Consider the following 20,466-nt stretch of genomic DNA (forward strand, 5'->3'; position numbering starts at 1 on the left):
CACAGCACACTGAAACAGCAGCAATGCCAAACCACTGTGGGGCGTTGGGAATGCAGAACCCCTGGCTGCAGGAGGGAGTCAGGCAGCAAGAGATACCCCTCTACCTTCTCATCCAGCCCTGCCATCACACCTCTGGGATGTTAGTGGCATCTTCTACCTGCTGTCTACTTCAGCATCCCTTCTTCAAGACTAGCAACAGCCATCCTCATGGCTGCTGGGCCGGGAGAGGTTCTGGTACACAGCTGAAAGGTGGCAAGATCAGCAAATGACCCAACCACAGCTCCAGCCTGCTACCCCATCGCTCAAACTAGTGTCACTTTGGCATTCCTGCTCACAGATGGAGCAATTTCTGTCTCAAACTGCAACCTGCTTTGCTATTACTGTAAGAGGACCACCACAGATTAACAGATGGGTAACCAGAGCAGTAAACCTGGTTCTGAACAACAACAGAAAAGACACGGGCTCACCTTCTGCCCCTGTGTGTAGTAAAGGACTCAAGGCTGTGATTCTGCAGAATCGGTCACATCTTAACAGTTCAGCACAAAAAAAGCCAATTAGGATGTTGAAGTGGTTTCAGTTTTACTAACAGTAGTACCGGAAGAAAGGAAGTTCATTACAGACAAAGCCGAGTCTCTGGCTGGGAGACCTTAAAAGGGCAGTACTGAAGAGTCTGATTCCTGGTTCTTCATCCCTTCCTGCAGCCCACATGCTCTAGCAGTTTCCACGGGACACATGCAGGCACCCCAGCCAAGACACTGATGATGCCTTTCAATCCCCTGCTCGGCACCACAAGCGCTGGATTCAATAAGGTGTTTCATGCACAGTCACTTACTCGAACGAGTGGTCTTAGCCATCAAGCCCCTCGCATGCAGCAGGTTTTGCAGTTCTGCCAGTGACTTTTCTATTTAAACCAGACAATACATCCACAACGCAGCAGGCTCCAGTTAGACACCGGATACTAATTAAATCCATGCCACTGCTGGAAGGCAGAGCTGCAAAGGAACCAGCTGCTTTCCAAAAGTCCACAGCAGTTGGCCAGCAAAAACCTGTTTACCAGCCCTGTGCCTTCCCCTTCTCCCCCCTCCACATATTTACTGAGGTTGACATGAGAGCACAACCCGCTTCTTTTCCAACCAGTCCTGTCCTGCCCAGTTCTTGCACTGATTTCATTGTCACAGGCACATTCATCTTGGGAGAGAGCCTGCAAAAGTTTCATTTCTGCAGTGAAGACCCAATATTGCTGTTTACTCCACTCATGCCCAAAGCACAAAGCCCAAGACTCAGCTGTACAGCCAACACTGACCCCCAACAAGCTTCAGAGCAGAACGATCCAGCCAGATCTGACTGACATACTGGGAAAAGTCAAGTCCCTAACGTTCCACCTACTGCAAAACCTGAGGTTCGCTTTCATACCTGGTAACTCCTCACAAAACAGGCTCTGCCTGCAAGCAGGTATCCAAAGGATTGTCTGCATCCCAAATCACCGAGTCACGTTTGTGCCCTGGGAAACAGAGAAGCCCAAGGAATGCTACTGCTCAAACGGCTACCGAACACAGACTACAGAGCCAGAGCCCAAAGCACCTTCAGGGTGGACAGCCCTATTGCATATTTCAACCTCTGCCACCAGACACAGATCCTTTTTAACGATTTTTGCTTCAGCTGTGGGGACAAAATGTGTTGAAAACTCGGCTACCCTTTTACTGCCCTGGCACACAACACACCGAACAAGGACAGATCCAGATGTGCTCCAAGCAACGGCCGGACCTGCAGCACCATGGGGATCCAGCTGAAAGATGACTGACTTGCGAAAGCTGGGCAGCACCTACAGATACAGAATGGGAGCAGCACAAGCACGTCTGTAACAGGCATCGCTGTGCCCTCTCCATCCTTCCCCCAGCACCACAGAAGTTTCCAGAGCAGGTTCCACTTCAGGTAACGACACCAGTTCAGTAGCGAGAGGCAGGTGGCAGTGGGGGGACCCAAGGCACCTGCTAAGCCTTTCTATGCAAGGGATGAGCCTGTATTTGTCACAAACACACAGATTCACTGCCACCACAACTCAGATCATCAGTCTGGTTGTGACGGTACCTGTGCTGGGCCTTGCAGGAAAGCACTGCTTTCAAATGTCAGGTTTCCAAGTAAGGCACATTCCCCTTCCACCTTCTTCCCTCCCATTTCCAGAGCTCACAGTCTGCTTCGCAGTCACCAGGCAGTGGCAAAAAAAAAAGAAAAAAAAGAAAAAAAAAAAAAAAAAAGAGGCTTCTAGACAAATAGATAATTTTCACCCAGCAGCTTGGAACAACCGCTTCCATTTCACATCTCACTTCTGAGGCTAGAACACCTCCTTCTGTGCTGCTGCAGCCTGAAATAAGGTTAAGACCATCTCTACCAGCACGCTGCTTCCCCAGCCTGGTCCTGAACACTTCCATGCCCTCAAAAGCTAGCACTATTCATAAAAACAAGATAAAGCGCTGGTCGCTTTTCTCTTGATAAGGATCTTAGTGCACATCCGGCAGCATGCACAGGAATGGATGTTTCACAGACAGAACTCTCTTCGGTTTCACAGACAGAGCAGAGGAAGGCTCTCTCCCCACCTCCACTGCAGCCTTTGCTTTGCAGCAACAGCCACAGCAGCAGAGAGCTGCCCTGCCTCCTGTCAGGCCACCGGGCAGAGGCTGCAGAACCTGCCCAGCAAAAGGCTCAGGGGCAGGCTGCTGCAAGAGGACTTTGACAGCAAACCCAGAGGAACAGCAGGTACAAAAGCAGGCAGCAGGAAAGGAAACATCAGAGGAGCAAGCCAATGGCCCAGCAAAGCAGAGGGGGGGGGGAAACACTGCAGCAGGTGCAATTCCATGACGTGCCCACCTGAGAGCCTGTCCTAAAAGCCCACCTGATCATCACCTTCTGGAGCCAGCAGCCACAGCGACCCAAGAGAACAGCACACAGCCGGTGCTGTTAACATACCTCACCAGAGCAGGAGAGCAGCTGTTTTGGCAAACAACCATCTATTTCCCACCCCACTATGATGGGCTTATTTCCCAGCCTAGCATCAGGACTGCTTTGTATTACTTGCTGTTAATAAACTTCAGGGTTTTCCCTCTCTTCCCCCAAATCTGCAGTTGTGCATGAAAGCACACATATGTATTTACACATCACCGTGAAGTCAGACAGTTGAAACGGCAAACTCCTCAAGATCTGAATTCAAACCTGTGAAATCAGTTCTTCCCACCAAAGCAGAGAGATGCGAAGGCATCCTGCTCTCCAGCCCTGGGACAGCCCAACCATCACAAGGCCAGTCCATCAGTAAAGCCTCGTCACACAGATGCTGTGCACAGCATCATTGCTTCACTCCACTGAAAGCAGAGCAGGGTCCGCGGCCTCCGCTACAGCCCACTGAGAAAGACCTACAGCAAAAACTTCCCGTTTATGCAACCACAGGCCCCCAAGGACAGAAGATGAGCCAGGACACAACAGCAGCAATCATCACCACAATGTGAAAACCCCACATGACTGAGGAGGGGCTGCTGTGCCACCTTCACCCCTTGTCAACAAGCTGCAGAGCAACCCCCAGCCCGTGGCAGATAGCCCCAGCCCCACAGCTGGTGGGTGACACAGCAGTTCCCTGCTTACTGATGACACAGCTCCTTTATCAATTCAAACAGACGGGGAGGTCCAGAGCAGCCCTCAACCAGGCATGGAGGAAGGGGGCACCCCTGCAGCCCCAAGTCACCCAGGTTATGGGCTGCTCTCTACGAAGGTCTGGTGGTGAGAAAAGGGCTCCCTGGTGAAGTGCAGCCCCCCCACGCTGCCAGCCTGCGGGTGAACCACTCTCCCACTGCCAGCCCCTGCCTCTTACCCACCCTCCTCTTCTGCCTGAGCCACTGCACTGGCGTCATGAGCATCATTCGAGGGGGACGCTGCCCACTGGATGATCCATGCCTCATCACAGCAGGACGAGGCTCCAGAGAAAGCCCAGGCAGAGGTGTTTCAGTGTGATGAGTCAGAGATGGGGCAAGACCTCCCTCCACACGCCATGGGAGAGCTCCTCACAGCTCTGCTTACAGAGCACAAACCACAGCTGCATCCCACGGGCCAGGCAGCAGCAGAAGGGGAGCAGAGGACATGGGAAGACGCAGCCATCCAAGCACTGTCTCAGAGGGAGTGCTGTCAAGTGGTGGGAGACATTTAAGAGCAGAGGAAGAACACGACCCTGTTGAGGACATCCTCAGAGATCCTGCAGCCTTGAATCCCACGTGCTTCCTTCCACCATTGCGAGGGATCAGCTGTAGCTTGGACAAGGGGCTCAACATCTGCTCTCCAAAGGATAAAGGACATTTCCCAACCCCTTTCCTATAACAAAAGCAAATTTCTGGATGTGTGCGTCTCCCTTCCCATCCTTTCCTCCCTCAAGCCCAAGCTGGGCGACATTCTCAAAAGCTTTCATCCACCTGGAGGAGATTTCTTGCCCACAGATGAACTTGAATGCACACCAGCACGGGCAAGCCAGGCGCTCTCCTCGCCCGGGAGCGGGACACCAGAGTGACACGCTCAGCACTTTTTCCCCCCCACTGCCTTTGGATGGGCTCCTAAATAACCTCAGGAGCAGGAGACTGGGAACAGACTGCTGCCCTCAGATCCTCACGCCATAGGTCTCCCCACAACACTTAATGGCTTGAAACTGGCTGGAGCTGGCTCAGCAACACTGAACAACCCAGCGTATCCCCACTCACTCCCAACTTCCAGGGAGCAGGAGATCAAAGTTAGAAGAGCACTAGCTTTAAGCGCTTCCATCTTCCCTTCCTGCAGCTCCCAAGCAGCCACAGAACGAGCAAAAGCCCTCCCTCTACTTGCCATTTGCATGGCCTCCTCATATGCAAGGCACAGGGAGCAGGGGGTTCCCAGCACACCAGAGGCTGTGCCCCTGGAGTCAGTAGGGAAAAGGCTCCTCCAGAGCAGGACAGACAAGGAGCCCGAGGACTATCACCAGCACACTGCACCAGCCCAACAATTTACGTGCCAGGACACAAACTCACTCCAAGAGCAGGTGATGCTCGCTCTTCTCCTGGAAGCCACCATCTCTGGAAGGCAGAACATCCCTGCTGCCAAAACTGGAGTCACACTGCAAGTCCACAGCAGACTGTTCTTTTCTCTAAACTGCAGCTTTCCAAGCAGCTACGCATGAGAAAACCCCCTTTCATTATCCCCTCTGTCCCACCAGAGTCATAGAAGGGACCTTAAAGAGCACCTCGTTCCATGGGCAGGGGCACCTCCCACTAGACCAGGTTGCTCCCAGCCCCGTCCAACCTGCCCTTGAACACTGCCAGGGATGAGGCACCCACAGCTGCTCTGGGCAGCCTCTGCCAGCGCCTCGCCCCCCTCACAGTGACAAATATCTCCCTAATATCTAATCTAAACCTATCTTCTTCCAGCTTACAGCCATTCCCCCTTGTCCTGTCACTATGTACCCTTGTAAAAAGCCCCTCCCCAGCTTTCTTGTCAGCCCCTTTAGGTACTGGAAACTGCTCTAAGGTCTCCCCGGAGCCTTCTCTTCTCCAGGCTGAACAACCCCAACTCTCTCAGCCTGTCTCCATGGGAGAGGTGCTCCAGCCCTCTGACCATCTTCGTGGCCTCCTCTGGACTCATTCCAACAGGTCCATGTCCTTATGTCGGGGTCCTCACTGCTGAACACAGTACTGCAGGTGGGGTCTCACAAGAGCAGAGTAGAAGGGGAAAATCACCTCTTTTGACGAAGCCCAGGATATGGTTGACTTTCTGGGCTGCAAGCACACGTTCCTGGGCCACGCTGGGCTTTTTGTCCACCAGCATCACAAGTCCTTCTCCTCAGGGCTGCTCTCAGTCCTGGAATCCAGGCTACCAGGGAGTGCTAGATGATACCAGGCGTGGACACTGCTGTTTCAACACTTGTACTTGACACCCTGACCACATCTGTCACACCAGGGTGGACACCCCAGAAAAGATCCCATCCACTTCCCTGCGTTGGCATCCACGCCATACAGCTCCAGGGACTAGGCACACACCTCCTTCCCTCCCAGCAAGCTGGGCAAGAATGCAAGCAGCAGCATTAGCCATCTTATCTTTGTGGTGTCTCTAGTCACAAGCTCCAGGAGCTTTCCAGACAGCTGATGCAAACGATAAATGCCCCCTGGCTCTTACACTACTCCTTGCAGCAGCTGGTTCGAAGCACTTCACCAAGACAGTGTCATTACAGAAGAGGGAACTGAGGCACAGAACTGCCTAATATCGCACAGAAAACAGCGGCAGAAGAGGGAGACTAGCTGTCCCCAGAGGCTGCTGTGGCCTCTAAGGGCGCCTGCACAGAAGGTGGCACTGACCACAGGTACCTTCTCCAGGCCAGGGCAGTAACCCAGCCTCGTGCAGCACCACCCACTCGGTGCTAGGAGCAGGTCAGAGGCCTGGCTGCAGCGATTGCCAGGTTGGTTTCAGATTTGTCTCCTGGTTCACATTTCCAAGAGGCTGGTAGAGCAGAAGCCTGAGGCCAGCAGCTCCCTCCTCCTCACCAGCACCACCCTGGGCAGCCACTACCTCTTAAAGAGTCCTTGACCTTCTGGCAGGGGATACAGAGGGACACTGGCGGGCATTTATCTCCTGCTTCCACCCTGGCTCTGCCACTCCAGGGCTCTCACCAGGTAGCGGTGGGGAAAAGGAGGGACTCCCAGCCCTGACAACCGAGGAGGGAGGGTGAGCTGTGCTGTACCACCCCAAAATCTCTGTGCAGAGCCAGGGAGGCGCTGGGAGCACTCGCAGGGGATCTGAAAGCTCAGTAGCACAGCCTAAGCCAGGAAAAGATGCTGGCAGCCAGGCAGCTCAGGGCAGCCCCGCTGCCCCCACGAGGGACGGGGTTGGGATCTCTCTGCTGCAAAGCAACCAGCTCCTGCCAGGAGAGCACAAATCCCATGTGAGCGGCTTTGAAAAACCAGACAGTTTTTCCCACTCACCTTCATCTACACTTGCCATGGGCAACTGCTGTAATACAGATTTGTCCAGCACCTCAATTTACAGGGCTTCTTCCCAACCCTGCTTGGGGACCAGGGCAGGGGAGGAAGCAGCAGAGATGAAAGCCACAGCACTGGAGGAATGAAAACCACAGCCTGCTTCATCTCGCACCTCCAGGATTTGGGATAGTTACTCATCCTGCAGGGAATGGGGGCAAGTTGAGCACTCTGGGGTCTTCAGCTAGAAGTGGTTTCCAGAAGGGAGCTACTAATGAGTCACTCACATGCCAGCTACAGTTTAAAGTGGGGAAAGAGACTCACAAGGACTCCAACCGAGCAGATTCCAAGTGTACATCCAGCCCAGCTGCCAAAGGCTTGTGCACTGCAACGACGAGATGCGTGTGACAGCAGGGTTCCCTCGCTCCTCAGCCCATCTGGGGACTGTCACTCTGCAGAGATCTGCTTGGCCTCCTGTCATACGTATCACTACCAAACCCTTTTCTGTCAGCAGGAACTGGGTTGGCATAAGCACTTTTAATAGTAGGATATATTTTTTTCTCCCCTTAACCCATATCCTCTTGACAGAACCAGGTTAGGAAGCAGCTGGACTGGCAGATCTGGGGTAGCCTTTTGCAAGACAAGGTAGGGGAAAAAGGGGTGCCTGGATCCAATTATCTCTTCAATCACTGAACTACAGCTAATTGCAACTTCCCCAACTACCCAAGGGTCACACGGAATGGGGGAACAATGCCAGCTCTGCGCTGTCCCAGCCCAGTCACTGTGCTCCAGAGCAGGCCTTTCACCCTGGAGAGCCCCGAAGCGGGGTGGGTGGAGGGAGTGTCCTTCCCACTGGTGACAAGGTCTGTTTCCATTTCTGGGTTGCAGAGCTGCAGCTCTGCCAAGCCTATCTGTCCCACATTCAAGCAAACACCATTTCCCCCTCTGCCTTCTTCCCCAGGCTGCTCAAAGCCCTACACATTTCCTCTCAAATGACTGCCAAACCTTAAGAACTGGGAGAGAAGAGGAGGAGAGTAGGGTAAGCCTCGGGGGGGGGGGGGGTGTTCATAGGGAAACCTCCCCCCAAGAGCTGTCAAACTGCTTATGCTGAGATGCCAGCAGAATCACTTCTCTACTGCAAAGTCACACAGGAGCTGGCCTGCTACCACCCTGGCTTATGTATGCTGCTCCCAGCTCTCCACCCCAATGGGGACAGTCCCCCAACAGGGACAACACCACAAGCAGGACACACAGCCCAGACCATGGGAAGGAAAGAGTAGCACCATGCCATTAATCTTTCTTGCAGAATAACTGGGGCGGAGGGATGCTCTGTGGCACGACAATATCCATCAGCTTACATGCAAGTGTCAGCAGCATCTTCAGAGAAGCAACGAGCAATCCATGAGGCATTTATCTTCCCACCCCCTCTATTACAAGACCAAGCAGCTCAATCCATTACACATTTCTCCTTGCAACCTCTCAAAGGTACAGAAGCGATCTGCTTATTTTACAGATGGAGAAGCAAAGCATCCAGGATCTCTGAGAGGAACAGGGGGGTAGAGAACGGCAATTCCCAACTAACTGGGACAAATTCCTAAGATCTAGACAAATACCCCAGTCTGCTGGCTTGCACGAAGGGGTAAGCTGCAGAACAGAGGGGCCAGAGACCTATATCCCACTCCTAGGCACGCCACGAACTGTTCAGAATCTTATCACTCCTCCATCCCTCACGTGTAGAGGATCAGACTCACAACCGATAAAGCACTGTGACAGCTTTGTGGATTAAGGACTCAGTCTGATTTGTCACCAACCTCCACGTTCCAAAGGTTGTTTCTCATCTTCCCTTGTTCCCCATCTGTGTGTATTCTGCACAGGATCAGAAGGCCAGGACCAAAACAGGAACACCACAGGAGTGGCTACAGAGGTGCTGTGGACTGGGAAAGGAAACTTTTCAGGGGATTCATCCAAAAGACTCCTCTCTCTGTCTGTTCGATCTAGCATGACCCTGCTGGTTGCTTCCTTTACCTCACCTGCTCAAAACCTGCTTCTCTGGGCCCTACACAAAGGGCTTAATTTATGAAGTGAGAGGGATCACCCACATGAAGGAACACACAGGATACACCCCCCAGGATGACCCATTTCATCTTGCTGCTGTTAATACCTGGAACATTATTTGCATGAACAAACTGTCCCTTCTGCCTCATTTCTGGGCTCTCACTTCTCTGTTTTGTCCCAGAAACCCCAGCCAACACACGTTCACCCTTCTCTAGTACACACTTCCATCCAAAACCAAAACTTTTTTTTTTTTTTTTTTGAGTTAATTACTCCTGTTTCTACTTCCCATCACTTCCTCCAGTCCCTGCAGACAGGACACAGATCCCCTGGCTCCCTCATGCATTATACAGCCAATCTGTGGGCCTAAACCCATCAACACTCATTATGGAAACGGACCAAGACTTCCCACAGCTGCACAGTGCTGCTGGGTGCCCACCCACAGCCAGCCCCATGGGTGCGTGCTCAGAGGGGCTGCCAGCCACGCTCGGGAACATGAGCCCCTTCCTCAGCCTTTCAAACTGGGAACACAACCACAGAGGGGATCTGGGCTGCAGTGTGGACGCTGCCAGGGCCCTTGGGTTGAACAGACACAGCTCAGTTATCACCACTGAGTTATCACCACCATCACAGGTGCTACCAGGTACCTGCAGAATATGCAAATGAGGGGGGAAGTCAGTTTGCCACCTTCCTATACAGTCCCCGATCCCTTCCGAACTCCAGCACCATGCCACCTCCCAGCTAGATGGGGCTCAGACAAAAACCTCTGCTTCCCCAGTGCCAAACCTGTCACTGAAGGCCAAAGCCATACTCCAGCTGGACTTGGCTCTCCTTAACGTGGCTTCAGGTTGGGACCAAGGGCTGCCTGCAAGGCCTTTGCTACACCAGGAGGAAGTTCTCAGCCTCTCAGAGCTGGGCTGAACTCTGCATACAGGAGCCCAGGCAAAGCCTTCCCCTTGGACTGGCTTAGGAACAGCCCCACGCCTTTGATTTTCCTTCAAGAGAAAACACATTCTTTCTGTATCTAAGCGTAACACAGTCAAGCATGGCCAAAAGCATCCAATCAAGGGCACAGAGCACAAGAAGTCAGGGCAGAGGGTTACCATGCAGCTCAGGGAGCCCAGACGTTACATCTGGGCCCAGAATTTCTGACCTGCCCTGTCTGCAGAGAGGGGGCTGCCTGACCTGCCTAAGGCCACCTAAGGAGCTGGGAACAGAAGGAGAAGGCACCTCTCCTTCACCATGTCCTCACGCACCACAACCAGCCCACACTGCTTGCAGAGATGCCTGCATAACCTGACCTGAATGCTGACGTACACCACCTGTATCCCAGCACACAGCCACGCTCTGCTCAGAGACGTGGGACAAGCCCCACGCTGACCAGCAGGAGCACACATCCTTATGGGCTTACTGGAGGCTGCACAGTGGTGTTTGTGGCAGGCTGCAAGAAGGATCACACAGAAAGGTGAGAGAGGACAGAGGAAGCCATAAGCACCTCACAGAGCAGGTCCAGGGAATGGAAAATCCTGCCATTAGCAGGATCCACTGCAGAGGATTTCACAGCTAACGAACTCTCGCCACCAAAGACCACAGAGAAAGCAAAAGCAGCAGAGCATTTCTTCTCCGATAATCTGCTTTTATCGGGAGTCGATGCACTTTTCAGCCCAGCTGCACTCACCAGCCTCACACCTGTGCCTTTAAATCCCCCTTGGCAGCAGGAGCACAGGACTGGGGCTGTGCGAGCAGACACACCCTGTGCTGCCGCCTGCTCCAGCGCCCGAGCACACAAACATTTCCTTCCAGCCGCTCCTGCGCTGCGGCTCTGCCAGAGCAGCCTTGGTACCTGCCAGAGCCGCGCTGGAGGGGGAACTCGGGCTGTTTCACATAGACCTGTAAATACAGAGACTTAAACTCATTTCCTGAAATCCCCCCTGCTTCCCCCCCAACAGTGGACATTCTTCCCTCAAACTTCTTAAGGCAAACTGCTAGAGTCGAACAGGCATTCCTCATCACAGGCACAAGTTAAATATTGGCCCTAAAACAACAGCAAGTGCCTTGAAATGATTCTGGCTGGAGAAGCACCGCTCTGGACTTTGATTTCTGGCTCTGAACAAAAATAGGAGCAAAGCACCAAGTGTTACACTCTTCTCCCAGGAGAAGTCAGATTTCAGGCTCCATAAGTCCTCTGCCAGGACCACAACCAGCAGCAGGAACCGTCCCCTGCTCATGTGTTATCACACCTCAGGTGTCTGCTGTCACCGAGCCAAGCCCGCTGCAGTGCATCCTCTGCACTGTGCACAGGATTATTTTGAGTCTCATTTCCAGGTCTGTGCTTACATATACTCAGAGAGACATTAGAGAAGACCTGCTGGGAACCATGGGTGCCATCCAGACTGCAGTGAGGGCATTTGTACCATTTGTACACATTGTCCCCCCCGCTCTGACTGCACTGCCACTATTCTCAAAAATGCCCACCTTTCCATCCAGCCATGCCCGGCAAACTGATCTCTCCAGTGCAAAAGATGCTCCAGGCTGTTCCTGCTATGCAGGCAGCCCAGCTCCCTGACAGACATGCTAGGTCTTGCAAGAAAATATCTCAGCAAGGTAGAAGCCCAAGGAAGTCAGAGAGGTGTCAGCACAATAAGACAGAGGGAAAAGTGAGGAAAAAAAAAATATGTAAAAATGCAGTGAGGTCAGTACACCTGAAGCATGGCAGCACCCGGGCTCTGGGATGCTGTGGGCATTTTCCACACAGCACAGGGGAGCAGAGCTTCCATCGTGACTCTGCAGCCAGGCGTGAGCAGCCAGAGCCCCTGCAGAGCCGGCCTCACCTCACCCCAGAGCAGCACTGCGATGCCCGTCTCTGCCAGCCAAGCCCATCAGCAGACAGGGCTGCTGTATCACCATGCTGCTCACACACCTCCTGCCGAAGGCAGGCCTGCGTCTGCGCTGCACAGCTGAGGCAAAGGAGCCCCTGCCAAAAACCACCTGAAACCAGAGTTCACTCCAATGCAAGGGGTCTGCCCACCTTTTCTCCGTGGCAAAATGCCACATTTACCCAGGGAGCTGCAGCTAGAGAAAGATTACTGGCAACAAGCATGGGTGTCCCCCAACAGTATACTGCACAGTAACTTGCATTCCACGTTTCTTCTCTATCCAGCTCAGCTCAGTATGGTGTGTGTTAAAGGAGCTTCCCCTTTCACTCTCCTGAACAGGGTGCCTGCAGACCTGGGAAGCCAAGGAACACCTTGCTCGGCCCCCCCTGCTCCAAGCAGCGGGCCTGGGAGGCAGAAGAGGGGCCTGAGCGGTGGAGAGCTGCTCCCTGGCAACATCCCCTGCTATCATGCAAGACAGAGCTGTGACAGTCTGCTGTGCTGGAATTCCTCTCTCTGCTCCCTTCCCTTCAGGCTGGATAGTTCGCTGGGGACTCTGGCAATCTCTTCTCGGCCCCTCTGAGCGGGCAGACAGCCGTAAAGAAAACAGCATGGGTTTAAAATCAGCTGCAAGTTACCCTGGAGGCAATGTTAAAGCTCCATCCCTCCGAGCACTTCCCATTCCTTCCCCAGTTGCCCAAGCCCACTGAGCAACGAGCTCCAGCAAGTTTGTGCAGGAATTCTCAAGGCTCAAGGCGGAGACTAGTCTGTACCTGTCAGCACCAGCACCTCCGGTGCCTCGTCCCGTGGCACGCTGACCCCACACCCACCAGAGGCGACTGCTGCTCCTCAGCTACCAGCTGCTAGCAGTCCTCTCAATGTACAGACCGTACCTCTGCCTCCAGCGCTTGCTCCAAGTCGCAGCCTTAATATTCTCTGTACTTGGGAACATAAAAGCTAGACTTCAACCCAAACCTGCACTGCCTTTGGGATGAGGAGTTGGCAGAGCTGGGGGTGGGGGGATTCCACAAGAACCTAAGCCTGCCCCTCACCCACATGTATGGCACAGAAAGTGCTGGAAAGCACCACCATCTCCCTGCATCGAACTGGGGAAACCAGGCAGAGAGTATAAACTTCATCACTGCCAACAGGCCATGCTAAAAAAAAAAAAAAAGGGGGGGGGAAAAAGGTTTCTTGCTTTGTTGTTTATACCTCAGTGCTATCTCAAAAGCAAAAAGCAGCCAAGATTTTACACCTGAAAACATCAGGCGTTGACCAGAATCTGTAAGAATGGAGGTTCCAAGTACTACAAAACCATTACACCTCCGTTCTGGTTTTAAATTGGATTACTGCTGACCTTTCAGAGTCCGCTGTTCAGCACCCCCGCACCCAGACGACAGCCACTCTCAGCAAGGCTTTCCAGCCTCCAGATTGGGAAGGGGAACGAATCCCCAGAGACGCGGCCGTGCTCCCAGGGCACCCACGAACCGCTCCCAGCACCACTCCTGCACAGGTCTGCTCAGCTGCAGCTAGTGGGGCTACAAAGCTCTTCCAAAGGAAAGCTTCACAAAACCCAAGTCCAAGACCAATCTTAACCCCCGTTTATTAACTTAAGAACATCCCGCTCAGGCTGACAAAGCCTGTGCATCACCTGCCAACTGTCTAATTTACCATTTGGAAAGCAAACGCCAGGCCTCCCTCATTAAAAAACATTACATAACATTAAATAACAAAGGGCTACAGGACATTCTTGAGTTGGTGGACATGTAAAATGAATGATTAAAAAAATTAACGCTTTTCTTCCAGACTCTCTCAGTGTCTCAAACACCCTGCAAGCCCAATGAGCTCCTTATATCCAAAATACAGCTGCAACAGTGTCTTCGCTCATCCCAACTACTGCTCTCGCATTCAACTTTCTGCCATCTCTGCCCCACAGATGCTACACAACATGCAGCACTTCCCTGCTCTTTTTCAAAGCACACTCCCCACCAGACAGCAGCGGGGCTGCATTCTGCTGCCTACCATCTGACACCGGAGAGGAAGCCAAGATCTCAGCCTGCGGTGCAGGAACCCTTCCCAGGCCTGAGGCTCAGCTCCTCCAGAGCTCGCAGGACAGGACTCCAGGCTTCCCTCACATCACCACCTCAGTACAAGTCTTTTTAGCCGACAAGATCCTGAGAGCATTTGGTTTTACTGTCACAGGTAAGCAAGCCTCAAGACACTGAGACCTTTGTTTCCTACAGGTGAGAATGTTTATGCTGCAACATTTTAAGTGACATGGGTCCAACTGCATTGGAGAAGGCACATGTCAGCAGGGTACTGCTTGGAAAATGTAACTATCACCAACCTTCCAGCAGTATACAGACTTCATGGGCACTGGGAAATCTTCCTGGATTCGCCTCACACAGAGAACTTCTGTTTGTCATCTTTTTGGAACCAAAGAAGCCAATTCAGTCTTTAAAGAACTAACTGAATTCCTCTGCTCCAGGAGCAAACTCTTTACTGTGGGCCATGAAAGAAATCATGGACATCTTGCTCCCTGTAGCATTTTAAAATGCTCTGCAAAGTCTTACCTACAAGTTTCAGCTTACCTGAAGAGCCATATCCTAAATTGCACAGCATGGGATCATCTCAGTGCTTATCAAGCGCACCAGTCTGCTGCAATGTTACCACCACAGCAAGTGGAAGACAGACTGACTTTTTGTGGTTTTTACACATACTGCACTTGCACCCAGAGCGCACTGTACCACCCCTCCCTCCCTGTCACAGCAGGGCTGGTGGAACCTGTGAGCAGTGGGGATCACAGCTCTGAGCATCTCAGGTCAAGATAAGCCTTGAAAGGGCAGACCCATGTCTTACCCTGGCTGCCAGAGAGCCATCGGCAGCTGGTAGTGTAGTAAAGACAAGGCAGGAGGTATCCTGGAACATCTCAGCTCGATATATGCTCCACAGTAAGCTTTTTTTAAAAGCCATAACATGCAAGGAAGGGGCTGGCCAACAGGAAGGGCTGCAAGGCTGCAGCCTCTGCAGGGATTTAATAGAATTTCCCAGAAGATGGAGGGCAGCTAGCGTGAATCTGGGAGCCAGACAGGGTGCCCCAATACTCTGTGTTCATGTGTTCAGCTGCCCCAGCAGAAAGTCACCTTTACACTTTCCTCACAACCAAGTACTCCTTCTCCACAGTGATGGACCTGCTGGAGACACAAACTTCCAGTAGGAAGTATAAACATCCATTCAAATAAAACCCCCAAACTATAAGCACACAGCTTTTCTAACAAGAAGGTAACTCTTTCTCCAGTAGAAGCCCAGAGTTCCTGAGAGAGCTGCTCCCCCTCCTTCCCCTCCCGGCTCACATGGTACAGCAGGACCGAAGCAGTCTCCAAGCCACGCCACGGCTGGGCCCAAGGAAGGAGGCACAGTTTCACAGCTTCTCACTGCGTCCAGGACAAGGCAAGTCTGCCTAGTCAAAGCCCAATTACAGGGCTGTGGGCAGAGCTGCTCCCACGAGCTCTGAGCGAAAAGCCACTGTAAGCACACAAAGGAAGCTCCTGTGTTGGCACCCAAGTCTCTCCCCTCTCAGCAGCACTACAAAGGAAAAGGGTTTGACTCCTGATACAGCTGGAAGTCACCAGAGTATCAAAAGGCAAACCAGGGCGCTGCACACTGGTACCAAACCCCACATTAACCAGCCCTGCTGAGCTAAGAAAGAGCATCTCTTCCACAGCCCTGAGGTCCACACCTCTCTTGCACATCCCCAGGAAGGAGCCAAAGCACAACAGGGGCTGCTGCTCACCCAAGGCTTCCTCACCACCTCAGACATGCCTTTAGTGCCTGGTGCTGCTTTTCGGATAGAGGAACTGCAGAGAGAAACAACTTCCCACCCAGACTGGCTCATGCAAGGACTGGTCCGGTCCTTCTAGCAGGGTGTATGCCCCCAGACCAGAGGCTAGGCGCACACCTGGCCGGAGCAGCCAAAGCAAAGGATTGCTGTTCCAGCACAGCTCATCAGAGCTCCTCCTAGCTAGAAAAACCGTGGGGGGGTGGGAGTATGTGTGTGTGTGTGAGGAAGGTGGGGGGAAAAAAGCTACAGAGCACAATCAGGCCCGAGTCCAGTAAAGATGTTTATTGGCAGTTGCTCTCAGACATGTCTCTTCCAGCCCAGTGGGGCTGGAGGGGGTGGGAGAAAAAATACTGATTGTCCACGAGCACAGCCCTCATGTCATTCTCATTGATCCGCTGAGTCACTCCCGTATTAACAGTTTTGACAACAGTCGGGCTGCACAGGAGCTCAGAAATGGAATACAAAACAAGAGGTGATGCAAAGCCTCTCCCCATACTGACACCAGCAGAGAGAAGCACTCGGAGGGCAGAATCCAGAAACCTGCTGAACTGCAAGTGCCAACTTCCTCCTCTCCACTCACTCTTCTGAAGAGTGCTGCAACAAGAAAACCAAACACAAACCACACTGCAAGGGCAGGAACACAGAGCTCCATTCAGTGCAACCAGAGAAACTGCCGGACAGAAAAAGTCTCCCCTGCAAGCCACCACCAACTGTACCCCAGTCGTTTTGATGCAAGTGCAAACCAGAACAGCAGCTGTTTTCGCAAAGAAGCTACAGAACTGATTTATAAGGCCTTACAGATTTGTAAGCTAACGAGGAGGAGATCAAATCCCAAGGCAGACTGACACGGGAGGGCAGTCATCTCTACAAGCTGATGAGACAATCCCCCCCAGGGGGAACTGGGGGCTCCCCAAACATGCACACTACCACAGACCCAAAAGAAGCTGCCACCAGCCAGGCAGCAAGTTGGGGTTAGACCATCCTTGTCTGCACCACAAGACTACAACCCACTCAGAGGCCCAAAAGGTGCTATGCAGCGATAAAATCATCACCAAACAACGTTCCTGTCTGTAACACACCAAATTAAAACAAAACCAACAAATCTTTAGCAAGTTCCTCACAGCAGTCAAGCCTACCCTGCCACAGAGAAGGCCTCTCCACAGGATCCCCATGGAGGCCTCCTGCCCTAATTTACAGCAATTCTTTTTCAGACGCACTGGCAAACACCAAACGTTTTCTCCAATCTGTTATATAAGGCCCAATTTTTAAACCTCTGTGCTGGCAGTGGGGAGATGGGGGCAGGCTGCGTGTGGCAGGCTGACCGGACAGTCCAGCTGGCAGATGAACTTACACACTCCTCATAATTTATTTCCAGATATTCAGCCACTTGTACAAAAGGAAAACAAATGGATTAGTTAAGGAGGCAACTTCCAAACACACAGGTGCAAACCCTTTGCATGCTTGCAATCATTTTACACACTGTTTCACCAGGGTTCTAGTTACCTCTAGCTTCTTTAAAGTGGAAAAATTTCACAGCAACTTGAAAGAGGTTTAACAAACTTTGTTTTTTAACTTCCGAAATACACCTAACATGGCAGGTCACGGTAAGCCACTCCTCAAAAGACACCTCCCCAAACATCCTCACAACACCACATTATCTGGCCCCCTAGGTCCAAGGGCCTCACGCAGCTGCCTTCTGCCAGCCACCAAAGAGGAGCCACAGGCCCCTGGTGGCCCAGCTCCACAGGAGAGCCGCCTCTCTGCAAACCTCTCTTCTTGGCTGCCTTAGGAACAGCTAAAGTCAGCTCCTGTCTGGTGGGGGCAGAAGGGGGAGGGTATTTTTCCCGTTTCTCACATTCATCCTCACCCGCTTTGCTAAAGAAAAGAAAGCTATTTTAAATACCAGATTCAGCACAGTCCCTTTCCCCAAATAAACACTTCCCAACCCCTCTGGAGAGAGGAAAGCCACATACAAAGGAGCCAACATCCTGCAAGGCTCCGGCTCCCCCGAGCAGGCCAGGGCAGGGTGCAGGCCAGGGGGATAAACCCGGGCTGGGCCGGCCCCATCCCCATCAGCGAGCCGGCCTCGAAGGGGCCTGAGGGGGGGGTGTCGCGATCCCAGGTGGACCCGGGCCCCCTCCCCAGAGCCACAAAGCAGGAATCGCCGGGAGGGAACGGAGCGAGGCGGACCTGGGCCCTCAGCCCCCCGGCCCAGCCCGGCCCTGCGGCCCCTCCAGCCCCCCGCGCCCGGACTGACACCCCCGCACACACACTGGGGGGCCCCGCCTGACCCCCGCCCTCAGCCCCACCACCCCCGGCCTCCCCCCGGCACCCACCTCGCCCCGTGGCCCCCACAGCCCCTCCTGCCCCCCGGGCCCGGCCCGGCGCCCCCCGCCTCCCCAGCGCCCCGGGCCCGGCCCCCCGCCGCCCGCGGCACCGCCCAGCCCACCCACCCCCCCCCCCCCCGTTCTCTCCGGCACTGCCCGGTCCCGGCCAGGGCGAACGGCAGCAACAGGGCCCCCGGGCCCGGCCCCGGCACCCCATGGCGGCGTTTACCTCCGCGGGCCCTCAGCGGCGGGCCGCGCTGCCGCTGCCCCCGCGGCCGCCTCCCCATGGCGGCGCCCCCGGCCCGGCTCTCCTCACGCCGCCTCTCGCCTCCCCTCACCACTCCGCGGGCAGCGGCCAGCCAGCGACAACGCTACGCCGGCGGCGTAGGCTCCGCACGCACCCATGCGCCCCCCGCCACGCCGCCGGCGCAGGCGCCCTTCCAGAATACCAACTCCGCGGCGAAGAGGCCCGGCAGAGCCCGGCGCAAGCGCAGCCGGCGGGAGGGTGGTGGCGCAACGGCGTTGGCGTAAAGCGCGTTCGAGAATAGGAGGCTTGAGGCGAGCGACGGGAGGAGCGGCTTTGCGGCAGCGCGAGGCGCTTTACGGTACCGCCGCGTTTGGCGGCTACCGGTGGGGCCTCCCTTTAACTCCCCGCTGCCCGGCGGGAGGACTCGGTATGGGCCCCGGCGTCATTTACCGCGTCAGGAGACGGTTTGGGGCACAGCTACCCGCGTAGGGCCCAGGCCCCGCTATAGGGTACCCTGTAGGTGCACAGCCCCTATAGGGGCCAGGCCCCGTTGCAGGATGAGATCCCCGGTCTGGGTTACAGTACCACTGCCGCGACCAGGATCGTACAGGGCACCGTCCTCAGCGTGGGGTGCTGCCCCACTGCGGGGAGCAGGACTCCTATAGAGGACAGGCCTTGGAATGGGGTTAGCAGCCCAGTGACAAAGGACAAGCCCCAAAACGTGGCTGAGCCCTCTGCTAGAGCACAGCACCAACATAGGACACAGACCCAACGTGACATACAGCCCTGCTATAGGGCCCAACCGGCACTGGTGGGACAGTCTTGGTGGTGAACTGGGTCTGGGGAGTCCCGCAGAGGGGGTGCAGCCATAGCACCAGTTGGCAAAGCCTCTTCCATCCCACCCCACCCCAACCCACGGGAGCAGAGAGAAGGCAGGGGCTGGGATGTTGCAGGCATTGAAGCCTTTTTGGAGACATCAGCCCCAAGCAAAGCCACTGGTGCTGAGCAGGAGATGGAGTGGCTGCCATCCCTGCTGCCTCTTTTGGGAGGTAACGGGGCACAGCTCCATACTGGTGGGAGCCATTGGGACAGGAGCCGGGCAGGCATGCAGCCCCCAGTGCCACCTCTAAAAGCCTTTTGCTTTCTGCAGTTTTGGAGTTATTCTGATCAATCATTTGGCCATAAAAATTCTCTCCCTGCACTCACTCAGCGAAGGAGGGCACAGCCAAGAGCATCGTTTCTTTGGTGCCACCAGAACTGTCGCTGTTTGAGCCTTTTAAGGTAACGTTGGAGGGAGGAGGCGCCTCCCGCTGCTCTCATCTTCTTCATGGCATGAGACAGATTCACCTCAAAAATATTTTCAGGCAACGGGCAAATGAGTTTGTGTGGTTTTGGGGGAGAAACAGGTCTTTGGCCACCAGCATCACCCCAAATACACGTTGCAGCATTTCCAGCCACTTGAATTGATTCTCTCCCAGTTCCAGGGAAACGCTGTCCTCCCAGTATTTGTCTAAAGTACTTTTCCCCCTTAGGTGTTTCCTTCTTGAAGCTGAGACGCACATCCCACCACTGGAGAGAACAAAATTGCCCCTCAGGTACCCAGTGGCAGAGCCATCCTCCTTTTGCTTTTTTGCACCATTCCACCGCCCCACGCTGCAGCAAGAGGTGATTTCAAGCACTTTGAGTTGTTCAGACATTTGACTTGAGAATTTAACCCATCCTCTGGAGCAGGAGAGAGGAAAAGCAAATAGTTTTGATTTTATTTCAAGGCAAATCTCCAGCAGGGACTACACAGTGTGCCAGGCGTGGTCTGCAGAGACCTGTACAGCTCATGCTACAGAACCAGCTCAGCACCGGCGAGTTAGCGAGAAAAGCCAGGGAAATTCTGTTGGGAAAGCATCCAGCTATGAACCCTGCCCTCCTCCCGCAGGCACAAGTTAATTAGGGCTAAATCACAAGCAGACAACATAAAATGAACCCCTCGCGATCATGGACGGGAGAACGAGCTGCGTGGGGGCGGGTGGACAAAACCTTTGTGTTCTGCATTGAAACATTTCCGTTCAGGGCCTGGGGAAACTGAAGAGCAACAGAAAGGCATCAAGAACCAGACAAAAAAAGCAGCCCCTCCCAGTGTCCCATCTGCTGCAACCCCCGG

General features: G+C 53.9%; 1 protein-coding gene across 3 annotated transcripts in view; it reads right to left on the reverse strand.

Annotated features, from left to right (window-relative positions):
• CSNK1G2 (casein kinase 1 gamma 2) overlaps positions 1 to 18,453 on the reverse strand; it is a 46,420-nt gene extending 27,967 nt beyond the window's left edge. For 2 of the 3 annotated variants that reach the window (XM_055806542.1, XM_055806540.1), the window contains exon 1: positions 18,294 to 18,453. The gene's annotated coding sequence lies outside the window, so the exon portion shown is untranslated. Of the gene's footprint in view, positions 1 to 8,782; positions 8,906 to 18,293 lie in introns of all 3 variants that reach the window. The other variant, XM_055806541.1, reaches the window with a different exon arrangement.
• Between the last annotated feature and the right edge of the window lie 2,013 nt (positions 18,454 to 20,466).

Source organism: Falco peregrinus, chromosome 5, assembly GCF_023634155.1.
Source record: "Falco peregrinus isolate bFalPer1 chromosome 5, bFalPer1.pri, whole genome shotgun sequence".
NCBI lineage: Eukaryota > Metazoa > Chordata > Aves > Falconiformes > Falconidae > Falco > Falco peregrinus.